This window comes from Neolamprologus multifasciatus, chromosome 17, assembly GCF_963576455.1.
Source record: "Neolamprologus multifasciatus chromosome 17, fNeoMul1.2, whole genome shotgun sequence".
Taxonomy (NCBI): Eukaryota; Metazoa; Chordata; class Actinopteri; order Cichliformes; family Cichlidae; genus Neolamprologus; species Neolamprologus multifasciatus.
In genome coordinates, this window is record NC_140455.1 from 25846690 (window position 1) to 25855725 (window position 9036).

Sequence of the window (9036 nt, forward strand, 5' to 3'; positions counted from 1 at the left end):
TTACTGAGAATCTGATGATTTTATGGATAATTAAAGTCAGTCATAGATCCACAAACACAACAAGCTGAAAGTCAGTGATATAGATTATATATATATATATATATATATATATATATATATATATATGTATATATATATATATATATGTATGTATGTATGTATATATCAATCATAATAATCTGACAATACTATAATATTGGCCATATTATATTTACATTACCATAGTGAGATGACTTTAGTCTCATGAACAACATTAACTAATTATTATTTACTAGCTAATCTTAAATGACTGTTCAGTACAGAAATGAAGCCCTTGAATCATGTTTTACAGTCCTGTGGTCTCAGCCTCAGATACTCAACTAATCAAAGTGATGTCAGAACAAAAAGGAATGGCCAACAAAACAATTTTCTCCTTCATTTATGTCAAACAAAGCTGTATGTAACGTGTCTCGCGGTTAGTATCATGGTTGCTAGGCAACCTGAACAGCGCGACGAAGCATATACCGTCCCATTTCACAAGCCTCTCACTTCCGCACTTCTCGTACTTATAGTACGCACCGTATGTAGTACGCGTAGTGCGCGTACTTCAAGCGTGCAGACCCTGAAATGGGACACAGCCGTTGATTGTTGGTCGCCGGAGTAGCCGCTCCTGTGTCAGCGCAGAGCAGGCACACTTTGCTCCCCCTCCCCCCTCTCGTGTTTAGATGTTGCGCCGTCACGTGATGTGACTTAGACGCTTTGGGGGTTGTTAAGTTGTTTACATATTATTTATATTTTCACCAGTTGTTGTTTTTGTTGTTGAGAAATTTAATTGTAATTTTTGTATTGTAGTTTCTCAAAATTACTTGTTTGTTTTAATGTGTTTACTGGTTTGCATGCACTTTTTATTTACGATTTTTCTGGAAAAAAAGATAATAAAGCACTTTCTCTTTAATTACAAACTTTGTCCTAATTATGTCCTGGGTTTTAACTATTTAATAATAAAAAAGGAAACATCACAAAAACACTTAAGGTCATGAAAATTAATTGAGATTTAGTGATTCAATTACGCATCCCCCTTATTTATTGAAAAGTACATCACTGAGAGAGCAGTCTTTTTCTCATCGTGCAGAAGCTAATGAATTTTAACTCTGATTCAGTAACTTCACAAGATTTTCTTTGCATGTCATGGGGGAAAAACACCTCTATTTGATGAAAGTACTTTGAATTCACTGTCTGGTTTTACTTTTTCTTTTTTCTTTCTTTTCTTTTTTTTTTTAGCTCGCTGGATAAAAATGGGTTCCTTATACAAGCAAGTACAAAGATAACTGTCAAAACTATTTAGTGAGCTTTACTCTTCAACTCCTTAAGCAATTGTCTCCTTTATAGAACAAAACCATTTTTTTAATTTGCCTGTTTGTGTTTCTCAGAGCGCTTTCACCTTGTCAGGACATGCTCGGCTTTTGTTGCTGTAATGCTCAGGTCTCAGTTTGACTGCCAAAATGTTTTCAATATTTATTGAATTATTAGTACATCTGGAACTTTCTTAGCCTGGATAACAGCATTGATAACAGCAGTAAAACCATAACTAACAACTTCTTTCAAAGGGGAAAAAATGAAAGCATTTTTAAATAAGCTTGTATCTTAAAAAAAAAAAGAAAAAAAATTGATTGGTGACTTTATACATGCAAATTTTATATTAAGATGGAGCACTGAATAAATGGGTATTTATATAATGCAAAATAAGTGCCCAAAAAGTGTCCAGCGGCATTGTTTTGACAAGGAATTCCTTTATGACTACAGTGTACCCAACTTCTAATTGCTCCTTCCAGCCAGACACAAAGCTCAAAACGTGTCAATTTTCTTAACATGACTATGAGTACACTGTAATCACATGGAAGTACAGCCAACAACTGTGACACTATCATATTAATATGGACCAAAATCTTTCCAGCTGAATATACTGTTGTATATGAAGAATTAAGGCAAAAGGCGGTTCAACCCAGTATTAGCAAGATGGACCTAATAAAGTGGCCAGTGAGTGTATATTTGCTTAATAAACATAGCCATTTATACTTGTGGCGTTTTCTAGTCTCTTTCCAAGTATAACAAGATACTACAATTAGGATTACAATAAAAATGAGTTTGTTAACCTCCCAAAACCAAGTCATCATGTGGCTGTTAACAGTAGTGCTAACTACTGTAACCTAAATGCTAAAGTTATCTGGCTAATGCTGATGTTTGGAAAGCCTAATGTGTACTTTCCAGCATCTTGTAGGATGGTTAAAGAATGGTGTGTTAGCATGCTGACATTTGGCAATTAGCTGACCCTTAAAGTGATTGTGTATGGACTGCACACAAATTCCTTGTACTCTTGTCCAGCATATTCAGACATCCATTTTGACTGGCTCTGTTTTACAAAAGTGAAAATGGTGTTGTGTCTCAAAAAATTCAGGAATGTGACAAAACCTAAAATGTCCATTTTGTTCTCTTTTATAAAGAAAATCAATCTAGGCCTTTCATACTGACATTTTCTTAGTGTATTAATTATAACATTTTCTTGATGGTATACTTGACGGTATACTCAACACTCAACTTTCTTATTGTTATGTGTTTAATTAATTATGTATTTATTTATTTATTTTTTAGGATACTAAACTTCTTCGTAAACAGCAAACATATGTTTTCACTTCTTCATTTAGGGCTCCTAGACGGTGAGGTTTTATGTCTTACATCAACATTTGGAAATGTAAGGGAAATCATTGCTCAATCTATTTACCACACGCTCACTGAGTCACAAGCTGAGAAAATTATAAAGGATGGGAGTAATAACCACTTTCAAAAGGATTATTACACACCTACTTTGATGGACGAGTTTAGACCAGTTTATCAGGAGGTTTTTCACTTTGCTCATGTTAAAACTGAGATGAGATACCAGAAAAATATGTAGAGCAACATATATCGAGGTCACTTCATACTTTTCACTATCTTAGCTCAGAACTTTGTATGGTCTAAGCTTTCAGTTGTACTCGAGGTCTATTCACTCGAGTATCCAGCAACATATTACAGTAACTAAAACAAACATGTACTTTCACAAATAACATTGAAAATAGTTTTCCCTGTGAGCTGATCTCATTATGATATCTGTTCATTGAATCCAGTTGTATGATTTCCTGAGTAAAGAGAGCACTGACTTGGAACTACAGTGGGGCAAAAAAGTATTTAGTCAGCCACCGATTGTGCAAGTTCCCGCACTTAAAATGATGACAGAGGTCAGTAATTTGCACCAGAGGTACACTTCAACTGTGAGAGACAGAATGTGAAAAAAAAATCCATGAATTCACATGGTAGGATTTGTAAAGAATTTATTCGTAAATCAGGGTGGAAAATAAGTATTTGGTCACCTCAAACAAGGAAAATCCCTGGCTCTCACAGACCTGTAACGTCTTCTGTAAGAAGCTTTTCTGTCCCCCACTCGTTACCTGTATGAATGGCACCTGTTTGACCTCATCATCTGTATAAAAGACACCTGTCCACAGCCTCAACCAGTCAGACTCCAAACTCCGCCATGGCCAAGACCAAAGAGCTTTCGAAGGACACCAGGAAAAGAATTGTAGACCTGCACCAGACTGGGAAGAGTGAATCTACAATAGGCAAGCAGCTTGGTGTGAAAAATTCAACTGTGGGAGCAATCATCAGAAAATGGAAGACATACAAGACCACTGATAATCTCCCTCGATCTGGGGCTCCACGCAAGATCTCATCCCGTGGGGTCAAAATAATCATGAGAACGGTGAGCAAAGATCCCAGAACCACACGGGGGGACCTGGTGAATGACCTGCAGAGAGCTGGGAAAGTAACAAAGGTCACCATCAGTAACACACTACAACGGCAGGGAATCAAATCCCGCAGTGCCAGACGTGTTCCGCTGCTGAAGCCAGTGCATGTCCAGGCCCGTCTGAAGTTTGCCAGAGAGCACATGGATGATACAGCAGAGGATTGGGAGAATGTCATGTGGTCAGATGAAACCAAAGTAGAACTTTTTGGTATAAACTCAACTCGTCGTGTTTGGAGGAAGAAGAATACTGAGTTGCATCCCAAGAACACCATACCTACTGTGAAGCATGGGGGTGGAGACATCATGCTATGGGGCTGTTTTTCTGCCAAGGGGACAGGACGACTGATCCATGTTAAGGACAGAATGAATGGGGCCAAGTATCGTGAGATTTTGAGCCAAAACCTCCTTCCATCAGTGAGAACTTTGAAGATGAAACGAGGCTGGGTCTTCCAACATGACAATGATCCAAAACACACCGCCCGGGCAACAAAGGAGTGGCTCCGTAAGAAGCATTTGAAAGTCCTGGAGTGGCCTAGCCAGTCTCCAGACCTCAACCCCATAGAAAATCTGTGGCGGGAGTTGAAAGTCCGTGTTGCTCGGCAACAGCCCCAAAACATCACTGCTCTTGAGAAGATCTGCATGGAGGAATGGGCCAAAATACCAGCTACTGTGTGTGCAAACCTGGTAAAGACCTATAGTAAACGTTTGACCTCTGTTATTGCCAACAAAGGTTATGTTACAAAGTATTGAGTTGTATTTTTGTTATTGACCAAATACTTATTTTCCACCCTGATTTACGAATAAATTCTTTACAAATCCTACCATGTGAATTCATGGATTTTTTTTTCCACATTCTGTCTCTCACAGTTGAAGTGTACCTCTGGTGCAAATTACTGACCTCTGTCATCATTTTAAGTGGGGGAACTTGCACAATCGGTGGCTGACTAAATACTTTTTTGCCCCACTGTATATTAATAGAAACCGATTGTTAGTTTAAGAAGAATGAGAATAGATAATGTAGGGGCACAGTAACATGTGAGCTTTATACATGACCGGTTTAGACTCTCAGATTTTTAGTGTGTGGCACTACATGTACTCCATATATTTTTCACATGTTAATATTCTCTCTTACTTCTTGGCAAAAGTAGAAAGGCTCAGGTTGCTCATACATGCAGTTAATAAATAATTCTGGCTTCCTTTTTAAAGCCTAGACTTTTGTCTCTCAGTTTAATACAGTTTTATTTCTTTAGAGGTCAGTATGGTTTTCTTGCTAATGATTCTCAAACTTTCTGTCATGCTTCATTTGAGAAGCCATAAAAAGTTTATGCCTCAGTTCACATAACCTTAATCAATCATTAAAAAGTTAAAACAAAGGGCAACAAAGTCCATAACTGAATGGTTGTTTCCTTCATAGCTTAACTACATAAGTAATTTTTTTCTCTCTTTTTTTTGCACAATGCTAAATAAATTGTGGCTCTGTGACTCACTGGTGAGTTTACTCTCAATGCTGAAGGGCTATCTGATAAAAGCAATGAGACAATGGGAGGGAAAGAACCAGACGAGACTGTGAATCAGAAGCTATTCGTTGTTTTACGCAGAATTCATCCAATTTTATTTGGGTCATCATAAAAATTCAGGAAGTAACTATGTTGGTTAACAACGTCTTACAGCTGACTCACTTTATAACCATCATCTTTAGCATTTAATTTCTAGGATTTATGGACTGGAAGAAGATTTTGATTTCCCCACTGCAAGAATATCATTGAATCACCAGAAACAGACCTGTAAGAAAACACATGAAACACAGGAAGACAAACCTTGTTAAGGAAATGATGGCATTTGAAATAATTGCACATTGCATTCACTAGATGGCAGCACTTTACAGTTAACAAAGCAATATTGAAAGGCTTGAAGACTTAGGCTCTGAATATCAGTGAGAAGTGTAATACAACACTGTAACAACAGTGTTGTATTACATAATAACAGGGATCTTTACAGTAAACTTCCCATAGAGGGAAAAACAGGGTTGTTACTAATAATATTAACAATATAACCATTCTATTCAGATGTAAAACAGTATGTTATTGCAGTTAGTGCGTATGTATAGTACCAAGGCATCTTACTGAAGCAGCTAAATATAATTCAGCTATTATTCATTTTATTGTTTAACTTTGTGCTTTTACTATTATGATACTGTAATAAGGCTACCACACTTTAGTACGTCTATTTTTTTTTAATATAATTTATTATATTGTAACATAATAGAGATATCAGCATGTCAGTACAGGAAAAGGTGAAGGTATGCAGTTATTAACATTGGCACCACATTTCATTTAGTCAAGTCGAGGTTCTGCATTTGTTTGAGTTTGGTGAAGTTTGCATATTAACCTTCCCCTAGATTTGCTTTTACTTACATGTACTCATATTTTTGATTATTGATTTTACATTTCAGCTTTTTTCTTCTTTTTAAAGATGACTCAACACATTTTTTTCAGAGTCTTTGTATTTAAATGTATTTGCCAACCCCTGGTGTCTGGTGAAAGCACAGTATCTTCCCCCCATTTACCTTCCACTTAGGTCTCATTTGTCTTTATTATCACTTCTGTTTTGTACATTTTAGTATTTTTATTTTCTTCTTTTAGTCAGTTATTGTAACTGCTTTGTTCTTTTTCCTACTGGACAAAATAAAAGTCCGCTTTTATGTCTTATTGCTTGATTCCTAACACCTGGATAAAATAAGATTAAATAAGATAAGTTTGATGGACATTATATTTATCTTTTCAGAACATTAATTTTAGTTTCTTCTAACTGAAATGAATTCAGATCATCTGAAGGAATATGTCATCCGCAGAGACTCAAACATACAAACTTAGCCTTACAAGGAGGGGTCTTTTGTTACTCACGTGTTAAATCTTATGACTCTGGTTTATCACAGCTAGCCAATGACTACCCACACTGTTCACATGATGTCCATTACAATAAATGTAATCAAATTATGAGGGACAAATTAAGGGCATGCACATGTGAAATTAAGAGTGTGGTCCTTCTAGTTCTCCTGCATGTGACACTAACCGTTTAATACCAGATTAGATAACTTTCAGGCGCAACAGAAGCAATGAGCTACTCTCAAAGAGGGAAGCGGGATCAATGCACAAATTCATTCAGATTAGAAACCAGTTTATATTTAACGTATGTTATAAAAGGCAATTTGTTGAACTGGTACATGTCATTTTCGAGGTAGCTGAGGGGAAATGCACGTGCATGTGTTAAAAATGAGTGTGAATTATAAATGGAGGGGGACAGACGAGACCAAAGTGGAGATGTCTGACCATATTGTACTGTGGCCCTGTCCAAAACCAACAACAAGATCTAGACACCTTTCAGTCTTTGAGTCGACAATGAACTTCTCTGTAAAGTATTCTAGAGTCAAATTTCAGGCCATTTAGTTTTAAGCTAAAACTTAACCATAATTGAAACATGCAGCAGAACAATGATCTAAGCACCGTAGACAACCTACAACAGAATAGCTAAAAAATAGAAGAATCATCATGTTGCTATCAATGTCCAGATCTCAACCTGACTGAAATGCTGTGGCAGGACCTCAAGAAAGCTGTATGTATATGAATGCCAACAAATCCCAATCAACTGAAGCCACATGGGCTAAATATAATCCTGTGAAAATGCTTTTTATTGCCATCTGTGACACATTTATCCACCTATTTTAGGGGGTTTGAGTTTAGCATTCGAAGACCACCTAAGATGAAAACCACACAGTTTAAAGTGGTCATGTCAGGATAAGGTTATGTCTAGGAAAGAAGTGGCTATTTTAATGTTATTGGTATTTTTTCCTTGAAGTCAATAATAAAAAAGCTTAATAAAAGTCTCACTGAATGCACAACAACATTTAGATTGGACTGACTGTTATGATGCTAAATGTATTTGAGATTTGCCCTTTGTTTTACAATAAACAACCAATTTGACATGACAAGACAAACATAATGGACTTGCAGCCATGTAGGATTATGACGTGAAAGTGAAATTCAGAGCAATTATGTAACACTTAAACTTTTGCAATCAATGCTCTGCAGTGTTAAAGTAGAAATACAAGCTGTTTCAAATTGCTGGTCTGACCTCGGCTTTTGAGTAGTAAGGAGAATGATTACACCCAAGCTGTTTTTACACAGACTGATATCTCTGGAATGCAAACTACTACCTTCTGTGAGGTCGTCACAAAGCTGGAGAAGCTGTAAAATCACACCCTTCCACAACGAAGAAATGCAAGTTTAAGCTGCCTTTGCCAAATATTTCCATAAATGTTCCTTCGTGTTTGTGGTTTTTGCAGAAATGTGGATTGCACAACACTGGACATTTAATACTTGTACAGCTGCTGTTATTGTGTATATATATATATATATGTATATATGTATATATATATATATATATATATATATATATATATTTCTTCATAGATTCTTATATATTTCTATACTGTGTATTTGTGTATTGTGTATTTTGTTGTACAGTTATTTTATTTTCAACTTTAATTTATATATTTTATCTTATTCTTTCCCAGTTAAATTTACCCTTTTTAATTTTCATATTTATTTCCTATCTTATTCATAGCCTTTTTTTTCTTTAGGCCACGAGCAGTTGTGTAAGCATTTCACTGCATATCGTACTGTGTATGACTGTGTATGTGACAAATTTGAATTTGAATTTGATTTGAATATGTTGCTCTCTTTGCAGAGCACGTTCACTCTAGCTGGTCCGACTAATTCTGAAATCCTCTTTGTGAACATGACGTGCTGATAGAAAGCAGGATTAACCCGTGCATAGAGAGCGGGCAAGACATAAAGAGAGCTCCATGAAGCACTCAGCAGGACAGTGCCACTCACTCCACTCAACCTGTATTCAACGCTCGGGGCAATGACTGCTTTATCCCAGACACAAGTACAATATGGGGCTGTTACCGTGCTCTTCCATCATTTTTCCACTGCCCTCCTCTCTCATGACTGAAAACCTCCACTAAGATTTCGAAGACAAGAGCACAACAGCCTCACCAAAACAAAGTGCAGTTCCTGGCATTTCCACAGCAACACCCTCTCACTGGGAGAATCTCCAAGGTGACGCCCTCTATTGACACGCCTAGAGGTGGCTGGAGCCTTTTTTGTAGGCAGGTGCATCCTGTTCACAGACAGATGGTGTAGCCTGAGAAGGGT

At 36.8% G+C, this 9036-nt stretch overlaps 1 long non-coding RNA gene across 1 annotated transcript; it reads right to left on the reverse strand.

The window, feature by feature from the left end:
* Positions 1-5398: 5398 nt before the first annotated feature.
* Positions 5399-8968, reverse strand: LOC146499501 (uncharacterized). Its single transcript, XR_014870088.1, has 2 exons — positions 8878-8968; positions 5399-5599 (listed from the first exon to the last, which is right to left on the reverse strand). It is a non-coding gene; the product is annotated as an uncharacterized LOC146499501 (long non-coding RNA).
* Positions 8969-9036: the final 68 nt, after the last annotated feature.